Source organism: Eupeodes corollae, chromosome 3 (genome assembly GCF_945859685.1).
Source record: "Eupeodes corollae chromosome 3, idEupCoro1.1, whole genome shotgun sequence".
Lineage (NCBI taxonomy): Eukaryota > Metazoa > Arthropoda > Insecta > Diptera > Syrphidae > Eupeodes > Eupeodes corollae.
The window spans coordinates 55509904-55525146 of record NC_079149.1 but is presented as its reverse complement, the minus strand read 5'-3'; the positions used below and the strand labels follow the sequence as shown (position 1 = coordinate 55525146).

Sequence of the window (15243 nt, the reverse complement as noted above, 5' to 3'; positions counted from 1 at the left end):
AAGGAACTATTAGGTTGTTGACGAACGGTAGGTGAAATTGTTGATGTGCGTCGCCTAGGTAGAGTGGTTCTGTCTCTCTTAATTCTGTCAGAAAGTTGAGAAAATTGTACCCTTCATAGTTCCAAGAGTAATTTTTTCCGCAAGTGAGCTATGAAGTGCCGATTCTTGCGGGGCCAACTCATCTGCCCTTTAATTTCCATTAATGGCAGTATGATCTGAAACCAAAATAAGAGTGTCACGGAGGTTGATTTTAAGGCTAGATAGTTCATCCCGACATTGTTGGACCAGTATAGATAATGTTGTGGGCGAATTGATAGCCATAATAGCCGCCTGGCTGTCAGTGTAGATAGCTGTGATTCTATTTTGGTTTAAGTTTGATTTGAGTATTCTGCATGCTTCTCTGATTGCTAGTTATTCCACTTGAATTACACCGTCACCATCAGGTAGCCGAAAGGACTTAAAGACATTTAAAGACCCACAGAAGATTATCGACCAAACTTCTCAAACCATCTTTGGTCCGTCAGTAAAGATAGTGGTATCAAAGTCTTTCGTAACCATTCCATCCTCCCAATCCATTCTGGCAGGAAACACACATGGCTTAAAAATCCATTGAAGTTCAAGACAGGGGTTCAAAAGTCTATATCCGTCGCAAAAATATCCTCTGAATTCAGTTCGTTAGTATTGCCATCCTATAGGGTCTGGAAAACAAACAGTTTGATTTGTTAAGCCTTAGCGCGCTTAATTATACTTAAATTTTTGTATGTATGTCTGCTGGTAAAAGGCGCAGAATAGCCTTGTGTGTCGACACTAGCTATACCTTGTAACTTTCATAGTTTATCGATATCTATATCCTTCAATGAAATTTGAAAATTTCTAACTTCCCCTGTGGACAACAAACCAAGTTTTGACATTTATAAAGTTTTCCACTCTTAAGCCTTCCCAGAACAAAAAGATAAAACTAAAAATCTTGAATGGCTATAGTCTTTCGGAAAATTTCGTATACTATGAGGTTAATATCTCGCTTCTAAAGAACGAGACAAGACCGAGACTTTTCCAACAACTTGTGTCCAGCTTTAAATATACATCGTACAAAGTATTTATTGAGAAAATATTTTTTTTTTCGAAGCAATTTTGTTTCAAAATGTCTTATTTATGCTAATCTTTGGAAACATTTTGCTTTCTTATTAAGCAATTAGGCTCAATTAAAAAAGGACACCATCCTTATTATCACAGCCACAAATCTCTTAATGTGCCTTGAAAAATATTGTTTTTTCTTTCCCTTCGACACTTTGATGTTGGTTGTGGTTATGGGCAGCCTTAAATTTGGGTGTTCTTTTCTTTTTATTGAATACGAAGGAGGCGGAGGCATCTTTCTATGTTTTTAGATAAAAATACATTTTATTAAATTACACTCAGAATTAGTTTGGTATTGCTTTGACGATAAATTTAGAATAAGGAAAGTTAGGAAGTGAAAATAAAGTGGCTAATAGAGTTTCTTAAATTAGATTTAGATGCGGAGGAGGTTGGTCGAAAACTGTTTGTGGTATGAAATGTCAAAAACAAGATTTTTCGTTGCGTAGTTATCATCAAATAAATTGATTTTGAAAATATTGTGGTTAGATGTCAATTTAACAGAGCATTTGTAGTGGATATAAATGTACGTTATGGTTAAACCGAAGAGTTAATAACAAGTTTGACTTCGATTGGATTGTGGTTTCTGCGGTTCAGCAATAGGAGATTTGATTTAAATATATTATGTATGTATGTACCAATGTACATAGATGCTATAAGGTACGTACAAATAAATGCTGTAATCTAACTTCCTTAAGTATTCTTCTTGGGATTTGAAGAAGAAAAAATGTAGCATATAGAATTTTCCAATTTTCAAATTTATAATTTAGAAATAATGACATTTTTTACTAAGAATAGAAACAAAAACACACCATGAACATATAATTTTAATAAGAAACGATTTTGTACCTTGTAAGAAACTTAAATATATTTACCAAAACGAGGATTGATATTATTGCGTTGCAGAAAACATATTTTTATTTTCATAGAAGTAATCGGTCTGATTAGTCGAATTAAAAATGTTGACATTTCTCGATGTTTCAAGATTCCTAGAATCTGAATAAAATATTTTTAGAGGGGTGTCTATGTGTGCGTAAGTTTTGGAAGCTATTTTCGCTGTCCATATCCCAAGAACCAGTAAAGATATCGACTTCATATAAGTTTTATTATACGGATAATAACACAGAATGAACTATTCGAAAAATTGAGTGAATGGTACCTTAGCAATGTAAAAAAAGTAAGCATTTTGATTAAACTAAAAAATCTCGTGAATCAATAACCCTAGTGACTTCAATTGAATTTTATATTATATATTGTGACGTGATAGCACTAAAATTAAATGTTGAATGTACGTAATTTATCAAAAAAACTGAAAAAATTTCTAACTTAGAATATTTTACGAAAAAGTTGATTTTATCTCCAAAATAAAACTTTGAAGTAGTCGAATTGAATGTTTTTTACAAAAAATAAAAACATAAAAAAAACATTACTAAAAGTACCTCCAGTCTTATTTTATTTAAAAAAAAATATTGTTTTCGACTTTTGGTAAATTTTTTATAAAAATCCAACAGCCAGTTTTTTCATAAAAATAAAATCTACGAAAATTAGTACTTAAAATTAGTAAAAATTGATGTTCGATTGTCTATATCTCGTGAATAAATACCCGTGTTTTGTTGGCATTCTTTAATAGTATAGTAACAAATTCCCAAGAAAACGCATCGGCATTAGCCAGAGTTTTGTATTTAAAAATTGGTACAACTTAAAGAACCCTGTCAGAATAATAATAAAAAAACACACAAAGAGAATAAATTTTTGTGAAAATCAAAATTTAAAATTAACTTCAGCAAAAAAAGTGATAAAATGGAGAATTTTCAAGAAGAAATGGTAAGAAAACATCTGGAAATTGAGATTCTATAAAAAAAGTTCATTTAACAATTGCAGCTTTGACATAAAATAAAAACTTCAAGAAGAGGGTATGTTCGTAGATTACTACATTATGATGTGGTATTGAAGCTCGTCTCAATTCTATATATAGCTGAATCGAGATAAAATGAGCTTGATTTGACTCGAATCCGGCCGGGGATCGGATTCGATTCAAAATTTGTGAAGAAAAAAACTGTGTGGAGGAATTGGTTTTAGAGCTAATTCATTATTGTCTATTTATTTGCAAAATATAGTTTTGTTTTAATAAAATAAAAAAAATTGCACATGGACTGCATAGCGTATTTGTATAAGTTGCTGAACTATTCAGTTCTTCATTGTTTAACACAATTCAAACTATCTCACTTGCACTTCATAAGAAACGTCGAAACAATATTTGCATTTTACAAAGTGCTGTCAAACTTAATCATTTTTAAATCTTCTTGTGCGGTGGAAACACCAAAAAGATTAATTTAATCTAAACTGATATAAACCTTAGATGGAAACATAGCAAAATCTTTTCTATTCTTGCGAAATAAGCCCAGTTAGTCCATTTTCATTAACACAACTTAATAATATCAACAGTAACAGATTGATTTTTTTCGCCAATGATTCCAAATGCAGAACTAATCAACGAACACTGCCGTCGAGATACGAATGTAATATCAATCGTACCAACATTTGAGAACGAAATCACATAAGATCCATTCGAGACTCGTATAAATGTCAAAAACCCATCAGTAGTAGGATTCTGCTTTAATTTTTATCGGTAGTATTCATACTGCATATATTGTTTTTGTTATTCGTGTAAAATCCTACTATACTATTGATAGGTTTTCCAACAAAACACGGGTAATGAAGGTATTTTTCTTTCAAATCTGGGGCCCTACTATGTAATTCGATTTTACAATGAAATTGTTCGAATTCAAAAAATTGGCATTATGTCTCTATTTGACTACTTTCCAATAAACCAGGAACTACGTAACTCGAAAGTAGAATTCAAAAACACCCAATTGTAAATTCGTGATTTTTGACAAAAATAGCTTTTGGACTTTCATTTCCCTTCCTTCCATTCATTTCAAAATGCGGCATCAGCGGGCACATGACTCTTTCGATTGAAGTCAAAACTTCGGCAAGTATTTTTGATATGGTTTGCTGTGCAAGTCCAGCATTCTTATCATCACCGATTTATTCACTTCCTATTGCCAAAAACTTCAATGCTGCTGATAACTGAATGATAAATCGGAACAGCATTTTGTCTTCTGCGAGTAGTCATGTCGGATGATATGGTGTTAAGTAAGAACATAAATCCGTCTTTAGAAAGAAGATAGTTCTTAACAAAACTGAAACAAAAGAATTTATCTTTTATTAAGAATGTGTTCAAATATCTACTGTATATTTCTGTATAAACTTTTTCTCCCTCGGCTCAATTATGTTGGAATCTCTCTTATTCTTCTACGTTCAATTTGCTCGTACCGTTCTGCATTTCCTTGCAAATTAAACCAAATTCCAACGGCGGCGTCTGTTTTTGTAATAATTATTCGTTTCCAAAACATGGATATTTTTTTTTGTTTTTAAAACTGTCAAACAACGCGATACTTGTTCGAAAGTATAACATTTTTAAAAAAAAAAGATGGTATAACCGGCATCCGATTCTTCTTTCATACGTAGTACGATTTGAAATTAGAATCGGAAATGAGTTTTGAATAGAATCAAAAGTAGAATCATATTATATTGTAGGGCCCCTGTATTTTTTTACACAAGAAATAAAAAAATTCAAGAAATGTTACTAAAATTGGTAAACAAATTTTTCGACTAAAATCTTGTTAACGAAAATAGATTTTCAAATCAAACTATTTCATCATATCCAAAATATTGTTGATAATTTTTAGTTAATTTTTTTTTTAATTCAGCTGAAAACTTTTTGAACAAAATACAAAACCTACAAAAATAACAAATACCAAGAACCAAAAACCAAAAAGCTCAAACAAAAAGTTTTAAGCAAGACAAATCGTCAGACGGGACGGGATTTTAGTTCAAAATGTTTCGTTGTTCTCATAAAACTTGAGTCGAAAACCAAGAGTAAGAAACAAATTTTTGATGAAGATTTTTTCTAAAACGTTAACTAAAATTGAACAGCAATATAATGTATAGATGACAAAACAGATTTCATTTCAATATCTGTTTTGATTATTGACATTTTTTCTCGAAAACCATTTTTTTATCAATTTCAGCAGTTTTTTTTGAAAGTTTTTATTCATTTTTTTTACAAAAAATACAAATTGGATTTTGTTAAAACAGGAGGATGTTTAAAAAAAAACAAGCAACATAAAACTTTAACTTTTAATAACATTTTTAAAATAAAAGTATAGACAAAGTTACAAAAACTTTATTTTTGGTTTTAAAAAACGTCAAAAATATGCTAACTATCTTATTTACGAACAACAGATATTTAAACGTTTTTCAAAAGTCTACGCATATGGGAGCAGGAGCAGTATGATTTGGGTAACTTTAATTAAAAATAATAATGTTGGTGTATATGTATATTAATTAAATTAAAAAGGTTGCATGTCATCGCTACGTATAAACAAAATACATTTCTTGAATAAGAACTATTAAAATCTATACGATTTAAAGTTTAAGTAAATAAATGTTAAATGTACATCAAATAACGAACTAAAACAACACTTCCTTTCAAACATCTTTTCTGCGATCTACAATACTCTTTTCCGTGACCGTCTATAAGGTTGCACTTGTGCACTTTAACACATGCCACGTCTCCTTATGCTCTTCGGAACTTATACGACCATGACGAGACATGAAGTACACAAGCTCGATTGAAATTGCTTAAGAAAATCAAGTGTAAGATAATGCTTCTTGAAAGGTGGCTTACAGTCTGTATAGTTGCTTACATTTATTAAACTTCGTAAGTACTAAGTGCAAGGTTGGAGGAAACGTTAAATGACTGTAGCATACGTACATAGATGGAATGCGATAGTGGTACTCCCTCCAAGATATTAATCAAAAAGGCTATAAGCATGTCAGGATGGATTTCAAAGGTGTTTAATGTTGCGTGTTTTTTTTTCTCTTTTAATTTCAAGCTGACAGTGTTAACTGTTGGATATTTCCTGGAAAATGGAGGAAGTAAAAAAACTTAAGACACTGTTAAAACTTGTTGATGTTGAAATGGATAACTATATGTTTTGACAGAAGTGATGTGCCTTAAGTTTAGGTTAAGTAAAATTTCTAAGAAACATAGACGTAGAAAATCTATTCATGTCACAATCAGAAGTAGGTATATCCCATAGAAATACAAAAGATGTTAAAAGTTTTATTCTGGGAAAAGTTTTCATAAGTTTGGCATTGGATGTTTTGCTGTTTTCTTCTCATAATTTTCAACTGTTTATGGCATGTTTATAAAATTTGTGTTGCATATTTGTACGTTTTCTTTTTTTAATAAAAATAACTCAAACTCGTTCAAAATGGATAATGTTATTTAAAATAGCAAAAGAATGTTCCAAGTCATGTTTATATAGACATGCACATTTAAAATAAATTCTATAAAAATTCTATACCTTAAATATAAAACTGAAATGTTAACATTAGCCCAAATTTATCCCCTCGTTCCCTTTTATAAAACATTGACTGACAAATAGAAGCTTTTGTGATGATTACTTATTTATGCATTGAAACTGTACTAATGGAAATATGTACTCGTACGTGCACTGCACTGCACACATTATCACATCACATCACATCAGGATCCCAATAAAGTATACCCAGTGTTTTCGTGACTCATAAATTATTAAATGAACATTCATATGTCTGATCCCAAGGGAGCTTATACCGCACCATAAACTATAATCCCTGAGATATCTATCAGACGTAAGAGAAAGGGAGTTATGGTTCGTGACCTGGAAAAGCCCATATACTTATACATATATAACTTGTGCTATAGTCACGCAATAAAATAAAGGTATTTAAATTTTAAAACTATTTATTTAGAAGTTGGTCTCTAGTCTATAACATGCTATTTTTCCTCTGCTCTTCTCAAAAGTGAGCGTTGCAGTTACTGTCTCTACGTCACTTTACGACAATATTAGATCCCTACTGCTCTTATATAGGACCTCATACCTATATGTAGCTTTCAATATTGTTTGTATCATTCTTTGTGATAAAGGAAATGTGCTTCAAGCCTCAGATGATGGTTATTCTTTTCCGACACCCATAACAGCCAACATATAGTATAACCTTTTTATTTAAAACTTTGTGCTGTGCTTTTATCTTTAACGATTCAGGATTCAGGAATGATACCCGGCATTTGAAAAAGAGGACTTCTAGACAAAATTCAATAGCTATGGAATCTTCTTATACTAATATCTAGATACGTACATATTAATATATATTAAATAGAATGTTCGAATGACTTTAATGTGTATATAAGTATATGGGAATGGGTTGAAATTAACAATGAAAGAAATTTTTATCGCTGGTGTAATGGGATCTTAAAGCTTGAAGATTGTTCGTTTTCGATTGTTTTATTGAATTCATTTAACGTGCTTTAATATTATTATTCGCCTTCAAGTTAGAGACATATATTCAAGTAATAGAGACAGTTGAAAGCTTTAACGTCGAGTCTATTTGGATGGAGGAATAATGAAGATAACTTTCTTAAGTCTGAGTACAAAACATACGATAAAATCAAAGACAATTCCATGATTAACAACATTAAATCCAATGCTATTAAAACTCTGAGAACTGAAATAGATTTTCCTTAAGTTAAAATAAAATGTTATTGTCTTAGTTTGAAATGTAGGTCAGGAATAATAAGGAGTATTTTATGTATGTGTGCTGCGTGTATATATAATATTGGTTTGTTTCTATATGCTTATCGGGGGGTGAGATTTTGAACGTACGTGTTTAAATAAGAAAAATTTCAATCAGTTAAGCACACTTCAAAAGTTCAAATTCATCGCATTAAAGATATATAACTGTCAAAAATTATAAACAGATGGATTGTTACCGTCAACAAATGTTTCAAAAGCTCTTCTTTGAATGCTCTCGTTGAGGTTAAAGTAACTTACTAGAGCATCGAGCCAGAGATGGGAGGTATTGCTCAAGCTTTGGACGTACATATTATAAAGAAGAAGAGACAAAATGCGTAAAATCTTAGAAAAACTAAATATTTTTCACTAATATTTGTGGCAATAGGCGTGTTTTTTTGGCATCGCTATCTGCAGTCAAATTCGATTTCCCAAAAAAAAAGCTTAGAAGTTCAGCAAGGCCCTCGTCTCCTACTTTGTCCAGGTTTTTTGTTGATGCTACATATTTTAAGAAAGAATTTTATTATATAGGTACCTGGTTTATAATTTTAAATAAAGGCTAATTAACCTTTTTTCTTAGTTTTCTATGTGTACATCCATCTTAGATTTGGTCAGTCGTCGTTCATGAAATTGAAGTTCTTATAGGTGGCCCATTTATATACAAGGTCGAACGATCGAAACTGAAATTCGTATGTGAAAAGTGGAAAACTTTTGGAAGTTTAATTTTGACAACTGCCAAATTTGTATAAATCACCTTTACTTGGCTACTTTTGGCAAAAAGTAGTAAATTTACAAAATTATAAAAAATGTGTTCTTTCTAACGAAATTTGTTTTTAGAAAAAACTACAAAAATTGTCTTTTTAAAAAAATTGCAGTTGCAGAAAGGCATCATTGTTTTTAATTTTGTGGTCAGAAAAACTTAAAAAATATTTAACTTATGTCGTTTTTTAATTGCTTTTGAAATGTTTGTGTAAAAATCTCAGATTTTTCCTGGCAAAAAGTAGATGAAATCTAGTTTTGTAATTGTTTACGATATTTATTCATATAAACTTAACTTTTTTTTAAATAAAACAAAAACAAATGTTCAGACAAATGTCAAACAGAGAATTGTGTTTGAAAGTTCGTGTGCTTGTACCTATGTATGTGTGAATTTTGATAAAAATAGAGATTTACATTTTTGAATCTTAAGTCTCAAATAGATCATGAAATCTGAGATTTTTCTCGCTTTTCCTGACTTCACCACCTCTTTTAGCGTCAGATTCAAAAATTTGACTCAACTCTCAAAATATGACTACAACGAGCACTTTTTGCAAAATGTAAAAAAGTGTAAGTTTTTCCACCCCAAAATTAAAAGTTAAGATGAAGAAAGCAATTTTATAATAATTCAAATGGCACTTCAAATAAAAAAGTTACTTTTGTAAATTTCCCACTTTTTAAAAAAAGTGGCCATTGTACTTATACCTTAAATCGAAAAACGACGTTACAGAAGAAAAATATTAAACACCATAGAGTAACTATGAGTGACTCGTTCCTTGATTTGTGAGTTCCAATGTTAACTATAAATAAACTTAAATTAAAGAATGCACTTAAAGTGCGTTGCACTCTGCGAACACACCCTTCGAGACTCTTTAAGTTATCCAATTATCCGCAGCTGCGTGTTGTATTTGTAATGCATGGAAGCTCCCACTGCTAATACGGATAGCTGTTTCAAAAAAACACGCTTAATTTGTTGATAGTTCAACAAAAGGATACTTCCTAAGCTGATAGTTATTAAGTATTAAGCATAAAAAAGTAAAAAAAAAGAAAAGCTTACGCAGGGGTTTTGCTGGCGTTGAAAAACACTTCTTTATTATGTGCCTTTGAATGATACTGTGTAATTACTTAAAAAAAAATGAGGCAGTGATGCGACCCACACTGATAACTTCCCCTCTCGTCTATCAATTTGTCTTGCTTTCGTGTTTTGTTAAAAAAGTTGTCAATTAAATTATTCGTAAAAATTTTCAAATTACCATCAATATTTTTCATATAATGAAATAGTTTAGTTTCAAAATCCAGTTTTGTTAAATAGAATTTTAGCGGAACACAAATTTTTACCAATTTTAGAAGCATTTCTTAAAATTTTGTATTTCTTATAATTATAAACAAATACAAATTGGATGAATGAAATTAATTTGAGAAACATCGAGAATCGGAAATCAATTTTTACTAAAATTTGCGTACTTTTTTTGTAGATTATATTTTTTTTATGGAAAAACGGGCTGTTGAATTTGTATAAAAGAAAAACTACTGAGTATCGAAAACAATATTTTCTGTGAAATAAAATAAGCTTTATCCAATATTTTAAATTTTTGTCGATATTTTTACTGGTTCTTGACCTATGGACGACGAAAAAACCTTCGCGAACGTATGTACACACGCACGCACACACATCTCTCTTAAAATCTTATTTTTCGGCTCTAGGGACCTTGAAACTTCGAGAAATGTCAACATTTTTAATTCGACAAATCGGAACGGTTAAAATAAGTTCCTATGGGAAATTAAAGATTAATAGTGAAATTTACTTCATAAGCTTAAACAAAATCTTTATTTAAATTTTAAACTATAACATACCTATCGAGTTAAATTTCGTTTGAAGCAACATGAAATAATATACCATTTAATTTTACAGCAGTTTAAAAAAAAAACATTAATTTCACTTGAGCACGTCTAACTATTTTAATGTTTTACTTATTGCCCCCATTCAATTCTATAAACCGTATAAGTAATTTTTGAGAATGAGAAAAGGACAAGGTGTTCTTTTTAATACATGTTAAATTAGCCATTTAAAAAATAAGCACTGTTTATTGAACCCCTTTTATGGCGTCATAAGATATGTTAAACATAATTTTATCCTTAGGGAATAAAGCGGTTATTACCTCATAAAACTCACAAAACACCACCAGTTGAATTAATGGTCATAAAGAAAAATATTGATGTTCCATTTAGTTATGGGTTATTTTATGGTTTTTTCAAGTTTATTGGTTACTACTGGGAAAAACCTTGTCATGTTAAACCCTTATCCACTTATGAATGTATCTACTTCCCCTGACAACATATTAAAAAAAAATGTATATCAAGAAATGAACTTCTACCTATAGGGACTTTGTGCAGACAAATTAATGTAATTTTGCATCATAAAAAATCAACCTTGTCTATTTCGCTTATTGCCAATTTGATATATATTCCTTTCAAAATTGAAAAAAATTCTATCAATAATATTTAACCATAAAGAATTAAGTTATAACAGAATTATATTAAAAGGGAAAAAATGTTTGTAGTCCAATTTATTTTCGTTAGCATAAGAACATTTATGAAATAAGTTTTCACTTGACGAATGTTTTCGTCTTCTTGCAGGTTGCTTCATCATCGGATGCCCGAAAGACACTTTGATGAATTCACATAGCATACATCAGCACGAATCGAAGAACAAGACGACGAAGACGACAGACATAATAGCATGGTCAACATTCGTGGTGGTGTTTGCCTTTTACACAAAAGTTCCACCCCGTCAACATAATAGATAGATAGAAGCTTTAATTACGTATACGCCCGAGTGTTTTTTTGGGCCCCCTGACAAAACAAAATAAACGAAACAACATGCTCAGCTATGCAGCTTGCATACAGTTTGCAGCTTGAATTCAAAGAACGGACGACGGTCAGCCGGATGACACTTTCTATACTGGTCGGTCGCAAGTGATTCGAATTGAATTTGAATTTGAATTTGTTGACGCAAAGTGTAGTTATTTTTTACCGTCATTCTTTTGTGTTGATCTGAAATTAAAAAAAAAATAGTGAGAAAATAATTAATCATATTTGTAAATTAATGTCACCGTAAATAACCAATAACAACAAAAAATCTATAAAAAGTGTGAAACTTCGGGCTGAAAATAAAAAAGTTCATTATTAAAAACGATAATAATTCTAAATCAAAGTGCCACCGATAGTTCTTTTTTTTCTAAACCCTCCCAAAAAAAATCCGACCAAACTTAGTGAAATAAGTTTTTTTGCAACCCCCAAAAAATTTTATAAATAAACCCTCATTTTTAAAAAGTGCAAACAAAAAACCATTTCAAGCGGATACATCCAACATTGGAAGGACTATAAAGTATTTTTCTCCTGGACTACTGCAGCTCGCTCCTATTTGTTATTTAAAAGGTCACAAAACACTCAACGCTCAGTGTGGCTTGCTTTTGGGATGATTTCAATTTTAGCATTTGCATAAATCATATTATAAATACCTTCATACGTATCTATGCGTTCTGAACAAAGTGAGTAAAATATTAAAATATCCCATAAGCTTTAACTTCTATGTACGAGTATCAAGCTAAAGTCAAGCCCCTTGCATTTATGGAAAAAAGATACATTTTCATATCAAATCAAATTTGAAAAGTTATTTAGTTTTACTTCTAGTTCTGCATCTGCTTTTATGATGTGTGTGCCTTGAAAATCAAAATTGGTTATAAATTTATATGCGGTTTTTGTGTCATATGTCTTTAGAGAGTTAAAAAACTTCAAAGCTTAATTTGAGTGCCTTTTCTGTTTTTCTGAAGGGAAATCAAAAATATAAATTGTGAATTTTTCTCTTGTAGTTCTTTTACTTAAAAAGCCTTCCGGTATGTCGGAAGAAGCATGCAAGCAAAGCAAAGCAACAAACTATATTTGCACAAGCTTGAAGGTTGTTTCTTCTAGTCTGAGGATGTATGTAGGTACATATATACATTTATATATGGGTGTATATATGTGGTTGTGAACGTTTCTAAAGAAAAGTGTTGTGTAGGAAAAGCACTTGAGTAGCATTGAAAATAAACATAACACAAATAATTCAATTTGCCTCAACTCGACTTGACTTATTTTTTTTGTTGCACTGTTTATTTTCTTGCAACAACAAAAACTCTTCTATTGGGCTTGATTGCAATTTAAGAAAAATATTGGCATTTAAATCTTATGTGATTTCTCATGACATTTCTTTCCTTTTTATATTAAAACCAAACAGGGTTTAAGCGTGTAAGAAAAGTGAATTAGGTTTATGGATGTAGCTTTTTTCAAAGTAGAAAAATGTTAAGGTTTTAAATTTATAGCAAATTCTAGTAACCTGGTCGTAAAGGGTCTTTAAAATTTTGTTATTGAAAAACATTTCAAAACATGTGGAAAGTTTACGAACGTATTAAAACGTTCAAAAATAAGTGTTGAGTTTTTGATTTTTTCAAACTGCATTTTTTTATATAATAATCGGTCCGATTTGTCGAATTAAACGTATTTTACATATTTCGTCATTTCAAGGTCTCTAAAAAATTAACTGAAGATTTTTATGGAGATATCTATGTTTGCGTGTGTATTTATGTTTGAAAATTAGTACGTCTGAACGGATAAGGATTTTTTATAGTTCATATCTCGAGAACCAGTAGAAACTTTAAATAAATATATATTATATATATTAACATCAAGAGGTGAGAGAATAAAGCAGGTTGAACCCAACTATTTCACGAGCTTATAACGCTAGCGACTGCAGTTTTATTTAATTGTATTCTAGCGACCGATCCGGCATCGCACGGGTAGACATAAATAGGTACAGATATTTAACTTATAAGCATGCTAATTTAAACTACCATGAATCACTAAATTAGAAAAAAAAGTATATGCTTATCTTAAAGCCTCCCTATACACTACGTTGGTTGTGGTATTCGTAGGTGGCAACAAAACGTATTGATTTTCAGGAGACCCTTCTAGAGAAAGTGCCACATACAATTGCCCGTGGGAAAAGCACTATTTTCCTTAAGTCGATACCAACTATTTAAAAAGTTTGTCCCTGATATTTATTTATTGTTGGAGCAAAGGATATTTTTAAAGGGAACCTTTTAAAAGATGTCGGCAAAGCAGTTGGTATCATCGGGATCCAGGGAACATGTGCGAGCTGACCGGCGGCGGGACCCATAATGATAATGGGAGACATATGGTCTCGCGAAGTTTTTTGTAGATATTGTTATATTCTATAATATTTTCGAACATTTTTTTGTCCTATCATTAATACTCTTCGCAGCGTATGCGATGAAAGACATTTAATGGCTAATTTTTGTACACCTTCGGTTGGTTTCTTAAGATTTCTATAGTAATCTAGTACTAAATATAGCCTATGTTACTCAGTGATAATGTAGCTTTCTAATGGAAAAAGAATTAATAAAATCGGTCCAGTAATTTTTGAGTACTTTTTGAGTTCGTTATTCGTTACATACGAAAATACAAATGTTTCCCCTCTATAGTATTAGCGTAGATAATTTGAGGCGATACCAAACTAGAAAATATTTGTCACCTCGAATATTTTACGAACAACAAATCATTTCACCTCCAAAATTATTGTATGCAACGAAGAAAAACGTTTTCGACATCTAGTAAGCAATTGAGAAAGTTGGAAGTAATTTTTTTCTTAGAAAAAATAAAAATCCAAACAAATATGGTTCGAATATACACAGTTCCATAAAATAAAGAAATTAAAAACTAACAAAATATTGCCAAAAAGAGTTGGTACAACGCTGTCAAAACCACTCATCAGAGTGAAAAACTGCGTTTGTCCAGCCCATCCCCTTAAAAGGCAAATCTTCCCCCTGCTCTTATTACCGATTGATTGCTCTCACGTCCAATTTTTCTAAATTCAAAAACGCTGATTAATTACCATCTTAAGAAATATATCGAAGATCGTAAGCTTGTTATTGACTGACAGTAAGGCTTTCTCAGTAATAGATCCACTGGTGATATCATGATTCATCTCACCGAATAGTAGAGCTAATCTTTACATCGTTTAGTAAGTAAGTAAGTAAGATTATTGTACCTGATATTCTAAAAACATTTGATAGGGTTAAACATCAGGCTCTTTTATCAAAAATGTATGCTTTCGTTTTTCAGAAACCCTCCTTCATTGGATTCGTAATTACCTTTCGGATCGTTAAATACAAGTAGTATGTTGCCTGTCTGCAACCTCTAATCCAATACATTGTTTAGCTTTTCAATTTCGTTTTCAGACTTACACCTCTTTTCTTCAAATGTGGAACTGCAACAAAAAAATTTAAATACCCATTAAATTTCGCCCTAAACAGCATTGTACAATGGGGAATGAAAAACCGCGTGGAATTTAATACTTCGGAGTACTTGCATCGCATACGCGATGTCGCCAAACATGCCGCAAGATGTTTGGGTTTTCTAAGGCGATGCAAAAAGTCTTTTTCCCCCTCTGATCTGGCTGTTATCTACATGAATTATATACGTCAAAAAATAGAGTAAAACTCCCATATCTGGGCTGCAATTTACTTATGCCGCTTGGATAGTATTGGGGGTAGAGCATTTAAAGTAATGACTGGTAATCTCAGTATTTGTTCATTTACTTTGCTTGGACATCATC

The 15243-nt window shown here is 31.1% G+C and overlaps 1 protein-coding gene across 1 annotated transcript in view; it reads left to right on the top strand.

Annotated features, from left to right (window-relative positions):
• The window catches only part of LOC129952439 (uncharacterized), a 369098-nt gene that overhangs the window by 35958 nt on the left and 317897 nt on the right, over positions 1-15243 (top strand). Inside the window, exon 2 of the mRNA XM_056065014.1 lies at positions 11208-12121. The gene's annotated coding sequence lies outside the window, so the exon portion shown is untranslated. The remainder of the gene's footprint in view (positions 1-11207; positions 12122-15243) is intronic.